This window comes from Castor canadensis, chromosome 1 (genome assembly GCF_047511655.1).
Source record: "Castor canadensis chromosome 1, mCasCan1.hap1v2, whole genome shotgun sequence".
In the NCBI taxonomy this organism is placed as follows: domain Eukaryota; kingdom Metazoa; phylum Chordata; class Mammalia; order Rodentia; family Castoridae; genus Castor; species Castor canadensis.
The window spans coordinates 97,943,890-97,961,458 of NC_133386.1; the positions used below are offsets into that span (position 1 = coordinate 97,943,890).

Consider the following 17,569-nt stretch of genomic DNA (forward strand, 5'->3'; position numbering starts at 1 on the left):
AATATAACTGTAATTCCCTTTGGAAGATGGATAGTATTGTCCTGCCATAGAAATAAGACTCCATGTTTTTTGATAGGAACTATAAAAAGTCACATTACTCTGTTCTAAATTGAACCATTTAGAAAACCTGCTACTGCAGAATCACACAATTTTTTCCTATAAAAATTTGTCCTGTATATCCCAGGATACTATTATTGGAAACAATAAAACATACTATTGTAAAATCAACCAGGGTTGAGATGACTATATTCTCTAAAGCTAAAGGAGACAATCAGTATGATAATTAGAGCATGTTAATTACTCTTTACCAGCAACAAAAAAATGCAAATGATATACAGCAGGAAATTAACAGCAGTTACTGCTCAATATTGCATGACTTTTCCATTAAGAATAATATGAGAAGTTGTTAAATTACAGAAAATGAGAATAATGAGGCTAGAATATTAAAGAGCTTTAGGTTTCCGGTCTATCTGTGGAGGGAATCATTACAAATGATTCTGAGCAAATGCTACTTTCTGTGTGGCTCAGCGAGCTTCTCCAATACAATGGGGAAATCTTCATGTGTGCTTTTGTTTTTATAAGATAGAACAAGGATGGTATTCTGGCTCAGCTAGAAGCAGTTAACTAACCTTTCCTGAATAATACATTTGCCAAAAATCTGCTAACACCCTCTCTCACCCTTTTCTTTAAAAATGTTGGACTGATGGAACAATGAGTATAATTTACCACAGTCACGGAACAGTCTGAAGAGTTGGAGAAAGTCTTTATAATTACAAATCATTTTTAAAGAAAAGAAAATGATTATATGACTAAGATATAGAGGAAATCTAAATATGGCAGAAAACTAAAAAACTTTCACTTCCTCATATGAGCTACAAAAAAAGAATCATATCAACTTTCTTTTGGAAAGTTTTAATGTGAATAGAAACTAGTATAATAGACCACCTAATTTACCATAATCCCATATTTGACGGATATAATTCTGTGAGTCAAATGTGAAACAAATGCAGCAGGAGTAAAAACTAGATAGTTTCATATTAAATATATATTGGAGGAAATGTACAGTTATCAAATATGCTTTAAATTCTATGAGAAACACTGCTTAAAAAAGAAAATTATACTAATTTAATCAAGTCAGTAGAAAATAACTTAGTATACTAATAAGTTGCATAAAATTTAAAACTATTGTCCAGAGACAATGGAAAAAGACATCTGAAAAAAATGTTTTTGCAATATTTTAAAATTTTATTTATTTAGGAATTTTGACAACTAATTGAATAATATATACCCACCTTGATTTGTGTTATGTTACATATACAGGTTATTTTCATTGATGGGTTTAGGTATTTTATTTTTTTATATTCTTAGTAATATTAGTATAAAAAATAGGTATTTTATTTTTTATATTCTTGTGTTTCATTTCTTTCTGAAAGTCTACTATGAAATTAATAATCATTAAATGAACTCAGTATCTACTTTATTTGAGATCATGATCATTATATGATTTAAATAACAGATACATTTTCACCTGTAGAAGAAAGTTTGAGGTTTTCTTTATCTATTAGCCAGGAACAACAGTTCCCATGTGAAAATATTTCTCCTTTGCTTAAACACAGCCAGTTTTTCCTAACAAAATATTAAGTTAGCACCACAATCTTCTCTCTGGCTTCATTTTTTCCTTATTTATGACAGCCTGCCCTCATGATTTCTCTTATGGAGAGACATTTTATAAACATCCTGGTAAGTATTACATCACTAAAATTATTCCAAAACAAAATTATTGGCTAAATAGACATATCACAGCTGAATTCACGCTGCTGCTAACTACACATAAGCAAGCTTAGATGTCTCTTGCATGATATCATTGCACTCCAGGTAGGCAATTCATTGCTTTGCAAAAATCTTTAAGCTTCAAAATGATTATTTCACAGTAAATACACATTCCACTGCTTTGTGCCTTGTTGTTATTGTTGTTTTCCAGCATAGCTGTTCTTAAAACATTTCCTCAAAATTACTATCATGCCATTTATAACATTTATAACTTATGGAATCCATGGCCAGCTTTTTCATTCAAAATACACACAAATAGGGTCATAAGGAAATCAGATTCTCCCTAAGCCTTTGCACTTTCTAATCTACTTCATTAAGGTCATCTGTCCTTTCATCCAACATACAGGAAGCAGCAGTGAGACAGCTTTCATTGGATTGACATAGTCATATCAATGCTCTTCCCAAGGACTACTAATTTTCACAGCTGAATGCATCATGATATGGCTAGCACATGCCCTAATAACACACAAAATGGACTATTCAGAGTCCCATGGAGATGTTTTATGATTGTACTAAACATTAGCTCTAGCAGTAGACAGCAGGTTCAGAATCTGATGTGCTGTCAGGAGAAGCACTTCAGTAGAAAGATGGAGGCAAAAGAAGAGATGCAGCTATAGCAACAACATTTGTAAGCTCTGAGAGACCCTAAAACCCACAATTTTATGTAAATTCTTACTTCATTTATGTGGCAAGTAGGAAATATATGAAATATTGACATTTGAAATCAGTTCACTTATTAAAATACATTCAAGTGTTGCAATTTGATGTACTGCAAATGTTTTGAACCTCCATGAGTGATACAGAGGTTATAAAAATTAAGAAGTCAGCAATGGATTGAATTATGTTGGTTATAAAGATACCATCCCAGATTTATGATGCTAAATATGGTACCCTTTCTACATTTAACAGTCAGTCATTAACATAAACAAAGTCCTTATTTTATACCAATAGTTTACAGAGCTCTTTCAGAAATATAATAGTAGTTCATCTGCTGATGATGCTGCAAGGGCTGCAGTCCTTCCTCCAATTATATATGAAAAAACTACTTAACAGAATTTTAGAGACTGGTATAATCTAACAGCCTGGATCTACAAATATTTTCATCACTGGACATGGATTCTTTCCTCTATATGAAGGAATTTACAGAAAGGAAATATCTTGCATTTCATATATTAAGTGGCTAAATATTCTTTACCTATCAAGTGCTAGATACTTTTCTTATCACATTGGATGAACTGACAGATAAAAGCAATCAATGTCCCTTTTATCATGCAGCTTATATTTTAGTCAGGTGAAAAAAACACAAATATAAAGAATAAATGAATTATGGCATATGTAAAAAGGCAATAATAATACCAAAATTTTACTGTTGGTATTTACTGAAAGAGAAATATATATGAATGATATATCTAAATATATAATATATATCAACAAATGGCTTCTATAAAGATGTTATTAGCAGTCTGATTTTTTAAAAGCCCATCAGTGTGAATGGATTCACAAGCAGCAGTGCTTCAATAAAGGAAGCTATTGTAGGCTCAGAGATAAATGAACTGTTGACAGTTGCTACAGCAAGATGTGCACACATATGCATATATGCATGCACAAAACATAAGAGTACATGTAATATGTATAAATATATACAAATATAATAGTGGTGTCAGTCTACACCCGTTCATGAAGTCCTAAGTGAAGCTAAACTCAGGTATGGAAATAATTATAACAGTGTTGTTGATTGACTGCAAAACCAATGTGAGAAAAACTCAAGAGTAAAGGAAATACTGCATTTTTTTATTATGATGACTATTGCATAAAATCTACTGAACAATTATAACCTGTGTGTTTTGTTATATTTAAACTATGTGTGTGTGTGTGTGTGTGTGTGTGCACAGAGACAGTGATAAAGATTAACCCATTGACCCAGGACTTTGAGCATGGTAGGCAAGTAGACCAGGACTCTAATCACGGTAGGACTTTGAGCTATACTCCCCTAGCCTCTATAAAAAATATCACATACTTTAAGTGTATCCAAAAGGTATTTTGACAAATGGCAGAATTTTAAAATAATTCTGCAGGTCTGGGGCATGATAGAAGTGGTACGATGATTTCTTAGCAATGCAAGTCCCTGAGCCCCAGTTTAAGCCCCAGTACTGAAAAAAATTCATTATCTCCTTGGAGTTTCTCCTATGTAAAATTCAGTAATGATTTTGAAAATTAATTGCATTATTTTTAAATGTCATTTAAAATTAAAAATCCTAGTTCTTAATTTGAAAATCTAATATGAACATTTGTAGAAAAGTATGCATCTTGACAAATTTTGCAAATGTTTTCCTCTTTGTATTTCATCTTCAAATCCCTTTTGTCCTCTTTCCCAATCACTGAACCCTAAGAATAAAGTTCATTCTTAGTTCAGAAAGCATGGACTGGAGTCCCAGAGAAGCTCTGCGTAGCGCTTATCATTAATCACGGCCTTCCCTGTATCCTTTGCTTTTTATTGTCAGCATCTTAAGTTTATTTCTATTTTTATTTTTATTTATTTATTTATTTATTTTGACTTTCGAGACCGTCTGTCTCAAAAAATGCCGTTTATTTTCAGTTTCCAGTTACAATGTTTAGTTTCTCATAATACTTTATCCTATATCCAATCAATAGCATTTAGGAACGGAAAAAAATAAACTAACAGTCATTATTTTCCTGTACAGTTAAAATATATATGACTAACACATGAGAAAATGGCTGCCTCAAGTGGGAAGACTATAACATTGTTTTTGTAAAGATTTCATATCTGGAAAAACAATTAGTAACTAACTATAACGTTACTATGAAAAGATTTTCAAAACCTGTTACTGATCGGATATATTTAAAAATACAAAAATTTTGACTTGCAGAATTTAAAGTTGTTGCAGTTTTGAAACTTCATGCAAAACTGACACAGCAAAGAAATCCATAACCAAATTAATCACTCAAAGACTGCCAACTTCATTTACTAATTTAACAATACAGGATAAATTAAAGGACTTAATATTATCAATACTTAAAAAAAAGCAATAGTCACTTGTCACATGCTTCTGTAATTAGAACAAGCAGTTTATGAATTATTGATACAAAAGAATTTCAACAGCAAATTTAGTTTCCTTAAAACAATAAAAAATACCGAGACAGTAAATTGATGCAAACATTCTACATCTGAGAAAAATATTTTTGTTCTGAATTTTAACAGCCAAGTATAAACACGTTTTAGAGAGGGATGGACCATCACTGCCACTGTGACTTGAGTTAGGCTTTAAAGGTTTGAATTAGGCTGACTGGGAGAAGGTTCCTAGGACAGGGGGAAGAAATGGGACTCAAAAGTTGGGATAACTTGTCAAATGCCAGGGACAATGATATTTTTTAGGAGCAGTTACATATTAGAACAACCAGAATTAGAAGCATAATATTTTATAAGTTAAAATAAATGTTCCAAAGTGTGTGCATCATCACCTCACAGTAGGCTGAAACTTCTGTACGAAGGTCTAGTCTGAAAAATTCATGTAAGCAAGAACTTGGAGAGCTAATCCACGCCTTAGTCTTGTTTAGTGCATTACCTCTGCATTGTGTTTAGGGTCACTATTACATTGTAGGGACTTTAGAAATACTATTCACTTTTTAAAAGCCATGATTATTTCTTATTTGTAATGAACAGTTTGAGTTGAAATGTCTGACCAGGTAAAAGCTTGAGTGTCACACTGACTTTTGAATCAGTATTCCTGAGAAAACAGTAAGCAAAAAAGCAGATTTTATTACTTTTTAAAATCTCTTTTTCACAAACTGTTCAGTCTTTTGTAAATAAGATACACAGGTAATATTACAGTTAAAAGAAAAACTGAGAGACTGCTTTCCACTCAGTTCAAGTGGGAAGAAAACTTAAAATGATCTGCTAAAAACTGCAAGGCAAAAAGGCGACTCAAAAGTTAATGGAACATAGCATCCTTCACTAAGTGAAGGATCAAGTGTGATTACCCACTTGAAATTCCCATGACATCATGAGTGCAATTCAATTTGGGATAAGTAGTTTAATGTATCTCTCCAAAAAATAGTCTATATCTTTTTCATCATGAACAAAACAGTGGTAATGAAGTCCAGCGCCACCAAGCGACCTTCATTCTATCCCACACTGCAGAGAGCGAATCGAAGGCGGGACGCACGTCCAGAATGGTAAACTGGTAGTCCTTGTTGACCTCGCCACTGTCATAGTAATCGATCACATATCTAACTTCAGTCCCACAACGGTTGATGATCCAATCATGCCTGTCGAAAGGCAATTCATACCCCATCCAAGAACGAATTCTTGCCCTTGGTGAATATTCTTTTGCTTTCCCTCCAAATCGGATCAGTGACGGACCACAAGGACACTCCCGAGCATGAAGGGCTTCCCACTTCAAAATCTCCTTCCAAGCCTGTTCATTATTCTGATTGTGAATTTTAATGATATTATACATGTCTTTCTGACTAATATCCTCATCCTTTCACTTCCACCCTTTCCTTAACATTGCATTCCAGAACATCTGTTCAGAAGGATAAATCCACTTTTTCTCTGAATCTGCTCTCGAAATGGATGACTCCTCTCTGGCAGTAGACAATACAAATGGCTGGTCTGGGGCCGGTGTTTGATTAGGTGGTGGCATCAGATTTGAGGGATCCAGGTTCTCCTTGTTCTTAGCCTCAGCACCAGTAACAGGACACTCCACATATTCATACGCACGTTCTTGGTGGGCAGGCACACATGATGCTTTGTTTTCACAAGTTGAGCCAGATGGTGCTGCACTCATTGGGCAGCCTTTCATTTTCCTTTCATGCATTGGGCATCCTGAAGGTTGTGATGCTGGCTGATGATCTGAAGCATTTGGGGTCTGAACTGAAACAGATGGAGTGGATGCTGAGGAACCCATGGATGGAATCGATGTTGACTCCCAAATTTAACTTTCCAGCTGATTCCTGCCCTGGCTGCGCCAGGCAGTGGCTCGGTCTCTAATCGCCAACTGAAGTCCAGAGGGCAGAAAGCCTGCCACCGCCCCCACAGCCGCCTTTCTCTCTCTGGGTCACCGCTGTCTCCGCGGTCACCGCGGCGTTCTCAAGCGCAGCTTTTTCCTTTTCCGAAGGCGGAACTTCCGCTATTTCTATTTTTAAGAAATATCACTTTAACTTTAATTCCTATTCTTTTATTATTTGTATGAAAATTATGGATGTTGTTAACAACATAGTTAATAGCTTTCTAACTCCTGTCATCATTTGAAACCTCTAAATCGTTGAATCTGTTCTGTTGTCTTAAACTCAAGAGTCTGTCAACCCACTTCTTTGTGGTGTGTATATGTATAATGTATTCAGGTTAGAATTTATACATATACAAATACACACATGTGTTTATCCATAATGACACTATGCACACACACACACACACACACAGACACACACACACACACACACACATATGCACATATATTTTTGCAGTTAATGGTACTGTACCTCTTTGTTTTTGTCTTTAATTTTTCATATTTTCTTCTCTACCACTGATTAATTTCTGGGTTAATTGAAATCACACCTCTTTTTGTTTCATCTCTAATTGGGAATCTTTTTCTAATGTCAACAGTCAAAATTGATCTCTTTTCTGTGAATACTCAGAATTAAATAAAATCCTTATAATGAATATCACAACACTTCCTGTACTGCAGCTTGGATATTGACTATTTCCTTGGGTAGATTTTAAGATTAACAAATTTAATGATCTTTAGGAGTCCATCACTTTATATTTATTTCACTTAAATCTGTTATTCTTCATGATTGCTCCTTGTCACATGCACTGAACTGGCCTATCATGATTGCTTAAAGTAGATAAGCCTCCAGGTCACCACGGACCATCACTCAGCTTCTCCAAAGAGAAGGTTTTAATCAACAGTCCAGGTGGTAATTTAGTACATTGTATGGTTAAAACCACTGGTAAGGTGAATTAGTCACTTATTATAAAAATAATGTGTCATTTATTCTATCTTTCAAGTATCCATAAATTACAATTAATACAATTAAGAAGGAAGTAGATTTTTATTTCTAAATAATAACCAATACCCATAAAATTAACTATGTAATACGGGCCTCTCTAAGTGCTATATTAACCCACTGAAACGTCATCATAATACATTGATGTGATTGCTGCTATTATCCCCATTTTACAGATGAAGAAAGTGAAATTGGAGAACATGTACTAACTTGCCATAGACTAAGTTCCTTTTAAATTTGGTTACCTTTTGTGTTCTTATAAACCACAATTTATTGTACTGCATAAAGAAATGTAAATGCTCACTCACATTGACACATACGTACACCTATGTCAAGGACATAGTTATGGAAACTTCATAATGAAACTCATTAAATTATTTAAAAACTTTCCTATTAAAACACAAGTATACAGGTGTGGTGACTCATGCTTGTAGTCCCAGCTATTACAGAAGTGGAGATTGAAGAGCTCAAAGGTCCAAGCCAGTCAGGGTAAAAGTTAAGGAGATGCCATCTCAATCAGCAAGCCAGGCCTGGTGGTACATTCGTGCCTGTGTTCCCAGCTACTCAGAAGGCCATAGGTAGGAGGACTGTAGTCTTGGAGTGATTACAAGTAGTAAGTGTGTTTATCTTTGATACTCCATAAGATGTTAAACTAAAATCAAATGAGTTAAACCTAGTCTTGGCAAGAGCCATGCTTATTAGTCTACACGGCTATTTTCTGAAAAATATTTAAATTTAGATCAAGGTAATCTTGAAGTATACAGCACAAACTTTCAGCCAGTTTGTAACATGAAAAAACAACCCACCCTGATTAGTATTTTATGTTACTGACAAATGGAAATCGTTATTTCTCAGCAATATAAAACAAGCTTATCCACTAACTGCTACTCTGTGTAAATTGAGTATTTCCTACGAGTATATGATGATTTAGGGTAAATAAACATTTCTGAGAATTAGGCTTCAAGTTTTTCTCACACAATAATTTCTGTATCACAAAAACAGAAAATTTCCAAGACAAAGGAGGCCATGAATTTTTCTCAATTGCAGTTGAGATAACTTTAACATTGTAAACTCCATAGACGATTTGCTTCAATGTCTGATTCTAAATACTCAACATATTCAGTCTACAATGAATATTTGCAGAAGAAAATGACCATGCTTTTCAGCAGCTTGTCTGAATGAATAATTCAAAGGCTATGCTGTACAATGTTTTTTACTGCTACCATAATTATTTAATGGTAAAAAGTATAGATAACACTGACTTGAAGTTATTTTCAAATAACCTTCTAAAGACAAGGTGCTTCTTATGCCTTATCTATTGTAACACTCATAACAAATTAAAACATACATATTATTTAAAGTTGAATGTACCAAGGCTCAGAAAATGATTTAATAAACTGGTCACACAGTGAATCACTTTCAGGTCATGAACAAAAAGAAGCTATGTTTGGAAGAAAACAGCCATCAAGAATAGGCTATTTTACAATGATGATGATGATATAGATTGATAAAGACAAATAGATGGATAGTATGTGCATATATGTGTGGCTACATAGTTAATGCATATATCAAATATATGTCACTCACATTCAGTATTTGTGCACTCCTTGTGGGATGGCATCTTATCCTCATTTTATAGGTGAGGATGACCCTCACTCTTCCCTTTTCAAACAAGTTCTTATTTATGCCCCTCATATGCAGGCAATACCACTGTAGGTGCTGAAGATAGTCTTGAATCACATAATAGAGTCTAACATTCTTGGGGGATACCAGAAATAAAATCATATAATTAAAATTGCTGTGTGATGGGCAAAGTACAAAGAATCCTTTCCATACAGACAGCAAACAAGAAGGCAAGGATGCTGAGGATATGACATCCATGCTAAAACCCAATGATACGAAGCCAGGATTTTGTCCTGGCCTTCAATGACAAAGGCAAGTGCATGATTTCTAAAGCAGAGGTAAGCATGATTTGTTTCCAGAACTGAAAACAAAAATTTTCAGGTTTTTTTGTAGTTAGTGGTTGAGGAAATACAACTATCACTCTCTGTGAAATGCCTTGTCACACTCACATTTCTTAACACTGGCAAGAATGGGAAGAGACCATGTCAACACCATAAAAGTTACTAGTGTGAATTATCCTATTACTTAGAAATGAAAAAGAAAAGAAATGGCAACAGGGGCTATGGTCATGCCTACCAGGATTGAATCTAACATATTTAGTTAATCTCAGCAAAAACTTATTAAGCCTGTTAACTGATAGCCATTAGAGAACAAAATGGGATAGAAAATACTGCGAGTGAGAGAGAAAGAGCCATGCAAATTCTAATACCATTATGAAAGTAGTTAATGAAAATATGTTTTTGAGAAGAAAAGGAAAGTGAAAAAGTTGATTACCATTGTCCTAAATTTGTATACGTGTAATATTGGAACCATCAAAATACTATGCTGTCACAGCCAGCGTGAGCAAGTCCATTAACCAGACTGGGGGCAACTGGGGATTAGAACAAAGACACAAAGACAGACGTAGAGAAAAGCTGGGATCGGGTGGGTCTGACGCTCCTGAGGAAAGACACCTGTGACCCACCTCCACATCCTAGCGCGTTTATTTATACAGTGCACATGCGGAAGTCAAGTTAGGTTCTTGTGGGCCGAGTCACATAGTCAGCAAGATCAAGGATGCTATGGTAAGCTGTTTTTCTATTCTGACTGCCCTTGTCTAAAGGTAAACATGCCCTGTTTTCCACACAAGGCAGCCGTGCTGAACCTTGTCCACTTACTTTAAGCTGGGGCCATGCCTTCTCAGCTTAAAGATCCTTGACATGGCCACACTCATGTCAAGGTTTCTTCTAGGTCCATTCAGTTACTGGTCTCCTACACTATGCATTATTTTTTTAAATCAATTTAAGTCTGATTGAGATGTTTTTTAGTATACATATAACAGTCTTTGGATTCACATATTAGTACTTTAGATATGAGCATAAAAATACTGTGCTATTATTCCCTAAAACATAACTGGAAGGAATGAATGGAGACTTAAAAGCAGGAATAGGATGAGGAAGTACAGGTGTTTTTCTGGGGCTCAATGGAGGTTCAGAGATTCATCATCTCTTTCTCTCTCCCTCTCTCTCTCTCTCTCTCTCATATATATGTATATATATGTGTGTGTGTGTGTGTGTGTGTGCACATTTATGTACATATACATACACAATGACTTGAGGAATACAAAAGGAAACAGTAGCTGTGAACTCATTTCAATTTTGAAACACTATCTTATGCACAGAAAGAAGACCTGTGTTGAAAAAAATGTCAGAGAAAATTAAAGCAGACCAAATGTGAGCACTAGAAGCAAGAGAGAAGAACGACGGCTCTTCTGCCGAGCTTGAGTTACAAATCTCATTTTAATAATACATTCAATGCCTATGAATTCCTGATCTTTCATTGAGTATCCTGCCTTCAATGTACTTTTGGACCTTAAGCTATAAATACCATGAAAACTGAACTGGAAATTTAAGGAAGAGTTGAACAAATTCCAGAGGCACAGAATAGTCCCTTGTTTACTAGGAAAGAACACATCGTTCCATTTCACAAGGCGAATGCTATCTCTAAATGACTTTTAGAAATAGGTCAAATAGACACGCACCAACACACACACACATACACACACACACACGTGTTCATTCTAAGGTTTCAAGGCAATTGCTGTATAGCCTAAAGAAAAAAGGCTAAGCTGGTGTTCTATCTACCCACTGCAACGAGAAAACTCATGGATTCAGATATAAACAAGAAAAACAGTAGAGAGATATAGATGAAATTAAGTAACATAAGAACTGCAAGCATGAACTTCCAAAAACTGCAGACAAACTCTACTGTTAACTTACTTGAAATTGAAAACATGTGACTTCTCCAGGAGACCTGGACTCTGTATGTATAAGAATGCAGGCTCTTACTTGATAAAAGCAAGATAGTTCTTACAGACGGAGGGAAGGAGGAAAGGAGAAAGAAAAAAGAGACAAAGCATATTGTTTGCTCATCGATTTATAGTGATAATGCTAAAAATAAAAAGTGGAAGAAAAAAATTTAATACAATTTTGACTCAGACTGATAAAGGCGAGTACAAGGGAAGAAAACTGAAGTAGGGAAAAGAAAGAGCTATAAAACTGCTACCCAGCTGCTGACCACCATGAAATGGTTTGGATTTATTGTTGAGAAAGGTTTGTAGAAAAAAAAAGATGCTTTATAGAAGGCAGAGAGAAGAAATCAAAACTACTTAGTTTTACAAATCATTTAAAATATCTAAGAGATTTTTGATAAACAATGGAATGAAAATTGTGATAATAAACTATCCTTATTCTTGCTCTGTCCAACTGTGGCTAACACTGTGCTTGTATATGTGTACATGCACATATACAATTTAACAAAATTACTAAAACTGTCATCAAGGAACTTTTATCCTCATGTGTGGATTACATTATTTGTCATGACAAAAGGATTTATTCCAAATATAGAATTATTGAACATATTGTAATGCACACAGAAGACTGCAAATGAACCCCACATCAACTAATTTCCCCTCACAAAACTTCACCAGATGAAAATGAAAACAAATAGGAATTAAACTTGGGCATAAAAATGAACCAAAAATTTTAAACTTTTTCTTTTTTATTTATACCTAGAGAAAGATAAAACTGCCTTCCTCCATTGAAGTAAGACACTTTGTTGGCAACTTAGTAACAGATGCTTTATTTTGTGCCACCAAATCCTCAATGGCATGGTATGTAGCAAATTTTGGCAGAGAACTCCAGAAATGTGTACATCAAAATGCATGAGTAAGCTTGCTGTACTTCCAGAATCTTCAGAAACTCCATCCCCACCCCTGCTGTTCTTTGCCTTACTGAATTATAGGGTCGAAAGACAAATTACAATAAATTGATACTTGCTTAAATTAGTCAGCTTTCTGTCACTTTAACAAAATACATAGGATAATCAGTTTTTTGACTCATGGTTTCTGAGGTTACAGTCCATACTTGCTTGGTCTTGAATCTTTGGGGCTGTAGCAGCACAGTATGTCACGAAAAGATTGCATGGCAGAAGTGTTTGATAGTTTTTACCTAAAAATGTTTATTAATAATCCCAAACAATTTACATTAGAATCTGAATAAGACCATAAAAAATAGTATTATTTTGTAACATATATACTGAAAATATTGGGACTAATAAAAGAAACCAAACCACAACAAAATATAGCTAATTAAGAATACTCCAAATCAGTTTCTTCCATCATTCTTCAAAATGGTGTTAAAATAATGTATTTCCAGAATAAGGGAAAATCTGTATTGTTTTCTGTAGCAAATACAGGTTGATTTATATAGAAGGAGCTCATAATTTAGTAATTTATTTATCAACATGAAAATTTCTGAAACAAAAATTTTATGAATGTTCACATCAAATTGTATCGATAATTCTATAAAATATATCTTATCCATTTAAGATATTCTTTATATTTATTTTCATTAGAAATGATTACAGAATGTGAATGTCATTGTAAAAATATGGAAACAGGAGACCCTGTTATTAATGGGGACTGGCTTCAGGACCTCTTGTGGATTCCAAACTCTGTACATTCCCTATTGCCTTATAAAAAATGGACATACTGTTTGCATACAGCTTAAGCGCATCATTCCATATATTTTAAATCATTTAACAGTATCTGTGATACCTAATACCATGTAAATGATATATAAATATATATTATACTGTATTGCTTAAGGAATAAAAATAAAAAATAAATTTTGTACATGTTCATTACAAATATAATATATTCTTGAATATTTTTGTTCCACAAGTGTTTGACTCTGGATGTGGAACTCACAGACTGGGAGGGCCGAATTGCATTAACAAGTAGGTTTCTAGATTGCACATGGAGAAGACCAAGTAAATGTTCAATTTCATAACTTGTGAACATGTAATTTCCACATTAGATATTTTTTGGTTAAAAATGATAATTTATAGTTTCGGCTAAAGGACCAAATAGCCAATTCCCTCTCATCACTATTACTAACTGTCCCCTAAAGTAATTCAGTAAATTTAAAAATAATTATTCTTCCTAAAATAACAAGGCATATCATTCATTATTCTTAAAAATTATGCTAAAAGCACAACACCTACATTTTGTCATACTCAAGTCTTTTAAATCATCTATCACATTGCTTCTTTCATTATCAAAATCTTAGCAAGCTGTTTGAGTCCATAATAATTTTTTGAGGCAAATTTTCTTTATTTTCAGGTAAAAACGTTAACCTGATGGATTATTGCATATTTGAGAAATCAGCACACAAAACAAATGGACAGCATTGTTTACAGGTACTTTTACCTGTGTGGAGACACAGGTTTAACTGTTTAAAAATAATAATTTTTAAAAGGGTAACATATAGTTAGATTGGCAACTACTGTACTCTAAAGTAGAATTTTCCCCCTCAGACTTAGTCCCCAGCTTGGTGGGGATGAGGAGGGTCTTAATGGGACATCTTAGGTCACTGGGGACTAGAGACACATCCTGAAAGATGATAATAAGAATGCAGACCCTCCCGTCTGACTCTCATTCCAGACATATGTACTTTCATCACATCTCATGATGTGAAGGTTTTGCTCTGCTGTGCACTTGCCACCACAAAATGCGGTTTCACCATAAGTCATGAACTGTATGTTCATCTGAACATGAACCTACAAAACTCTGAAACAAAAATAACCTTTTCCTCCAATAAGTTGATTATATCAGCTATTTTGTACGGTAACAAAAGACTGGCTATCATACCAATAGAAGCTTAAGAATTGGTAATACTCCACTTCATAAATCAAGAACAAAACAGTTGATTCACAGAGTACTGAAGGAACTTTTAATTTGTCCCTTGGTTTTGGAAACTATTAAGAAGGTTTATGATTGCTAGTAATCAAATGATTTCTCATGAGATATCACTTACTGAGTTGTAGCATGTAATTATTATTGTTCAATCTTTGAAGTCTGGAGGATCCTTGCTCATTTTCATTCTATTCTTTCCCCTTAGAGGTAAACACACTTCTAAATTGTACATAACATATTTCTCACCTTATATTTATAATTTTCCCTGTCTATGAAACTTTAAATTATATGTCGATTACTTTTGCTGTTTATGAATATTATATAAGGATTCATACTATACATTTGCTCTTTAAAATTATATAATAATTTCTGATTATGTATACTTCTATATATACATAAATTTGATGTCATTGTTATTTTACAGTCATCGTAGGCATATGTACTTGTCCTCAAATTAATCTGATTCTATAAAGTTTGACTCATATGTCTAAAAATGTGAAAGCATTTTTTTTCTGATTTTTCTCATGAAACCATTGGGTCTGTCTATATAATATACTAATAAGTATTTTAAATGAACATTGCAATCATAATGACTATATACTGAAATTGTGATAATATACTTAAGAGTTCAAGACATCTTACTGAATGAGATAGACAAGTTACACTCATATGTTTAATGTTCCATTCAATACTTTTTAATATTGGTTTTTGGGAGAAGGTCATTATAAGAATCATCTTTCTACTACTCAGCAAAACTTTTAATATTTTGTGTTTTATGAAACCAGCAGAAGACATTCCTAGCTATATTTTATCGATTCTTGCTAAGAATATTCTTTATACTTTCTCTAACTGGTAAATTAGTATTTTATTCTCAATTCTAAGTTCGTGTATTTTCTTCTTTCAGAAATTTACTTTTTAATTTTATTTTTAACTTACAAAAAAACAAAAGTTAAGTACACTTATAGTATGTTCAACTGTGATTTTTTTCAATAAATACATGCATTGCATAATGTTCAATATGGTTAAACATATTTATTTCCTTAAATATTTACCATTTTTGTAATGAAAGCACTCAAAATCTTTACTCAAGCTTCATGAAACATGCAGAATATTATTACTATCTCTAGTCGCCTTATTGTTTAATAATGCACTAGAACTTCTTATGTAACTCTTATGTAACTTAGTACCCATAAATCAACCTTTGCCCTTCTTCTCTTTCTCTCCACTAGTCACCCCAGGCTTTGATAACCAACTTTCTACTCCAACATCTATGACATCAACCTTTTAGATTCCACATATATGAGAGAGTGGGAGATAATGTGGTTAGTCTGTTCCTGGCTTGTTTCACTTAACGTGGTCTTTACATCCAAACATATTGTTACAAATGACAGAATTTCATTCTTTTTCAGGATGAAAAATAGCCTGTTGTGAATACGTACCACATTTCTTCATTCATTCATCAGTGATGGACACTTAGATTGTTTCCATTTCTAGGCTATTGTGAATAGCACTCAAACCATTAGGCCAAGGCAGGTGTCTGTTCAACATACCAACTTCACTCCCTTTGGCTGTATAAAAAGGAAGGGAGTAACTGGGTCATAATGTTTATCATAATGGCTGTACTAAATTAACATTTGTTACATAATATATTGAACTATTATATATTTAGCCATTCATGTGTCTTCTTTTGATAATGAAAATCGAATATGTTTTTATTCATTTATTTATTTATTGCTGTTGAGTTTTTGGAACTTTTATATATTTGCATATTAAATTTTATTAAATATATCATTTGCAAAATTTTCCCCATCCTGTATGTCTATTTGCTTAGCTCCTTATCTCTCTGTTTTTGCTTTTGTTTCATGTGCTTTTGGGTTCATGTCAAAAAAAGTAATTTTTGCCCATTCCCATGTCCTAAAGTATTTCTCCTCTTTTTTTTTTTTTTAGTAAACTTAAATAAAGAGGTGAAAAACATCTACAACAAAAATTATAAAAAGATGATAAAAGACAGTGAAGTGCTAGTGCCGGTGGCTCATGTCTATAACCCTACATACCTGGGAAGAAGAGATCAGGAGGAGCACGGTTTAAGGCCAGCACAGGCAAATAGTTCACCAGACCCTACCTGAAAAAAACCAACCCCTGCCCCCGCCACACACACATGAATGGACATACTGCATTTCTGGATTGGAAAAAAATAATACTGTTTAAAATGTCCATATTACACAAAGTGATTACAGATCCCCTGTTAAAATAACAATGACATTGTTCATAGTACAAAGAATAGCAGTCCTAAAATTTGTAATGGACCCGAATAAATTTTTTTAATTTTAACTAAAGTAATATCAACAAAAAAGAAAAAAGTTACAGTACCTTACATCAAAATATACTACAAAACTGTAGCAATCAAAAAAGAATGGCATTGTCAAAAATCCATAATAGACCTCTTTTTCTTTACAAAATGAACTTAAATCATAAACCTAGATATAAAAAATAAAATTTACAATTCTATAAAATAAGAGGAGAAAATCTATGTGACCTTGTATATGACTAATTTTTTTAGATTAAAAACTGAAGGCAAGAAATACAAGATGATATGGTGCAGAAAATTTGTATACATGTATGTAAATTCAAACATGATAACTGCTGAAACCACTTCAGGAATGGGGGGGTAAAGGAGAGTGGTGGAGGGGATGAATTCAAGTATGACATATTTGATACATTGTAAGAACTTCTGTTAAATTGTCACTATGTACCCCCACCCAGCATCACAATAAAGAGAAAGAAGAAAGAAAAAAAGAAATAGAAGATGAAAGAAATGATTTTAAACATTACTTCACTGAAATTAAATCT

At 33.6% G+C, this 17,569-nt stretch overlaps 1 pseudogene; it reads right to left on the reverse strand.

Moving 5' to 3' along the window:
- Nucleotides 1-4,400: 4,400 nt before the first annotated feature.
- The window catches only part of LOC141424970 (holocytochrome c-type synthase pseudogene), a 49,861-nt pseudogene continuing 36,692 nt past the window's right edge, over nucleotides 4,401-17,569 (reverse strand).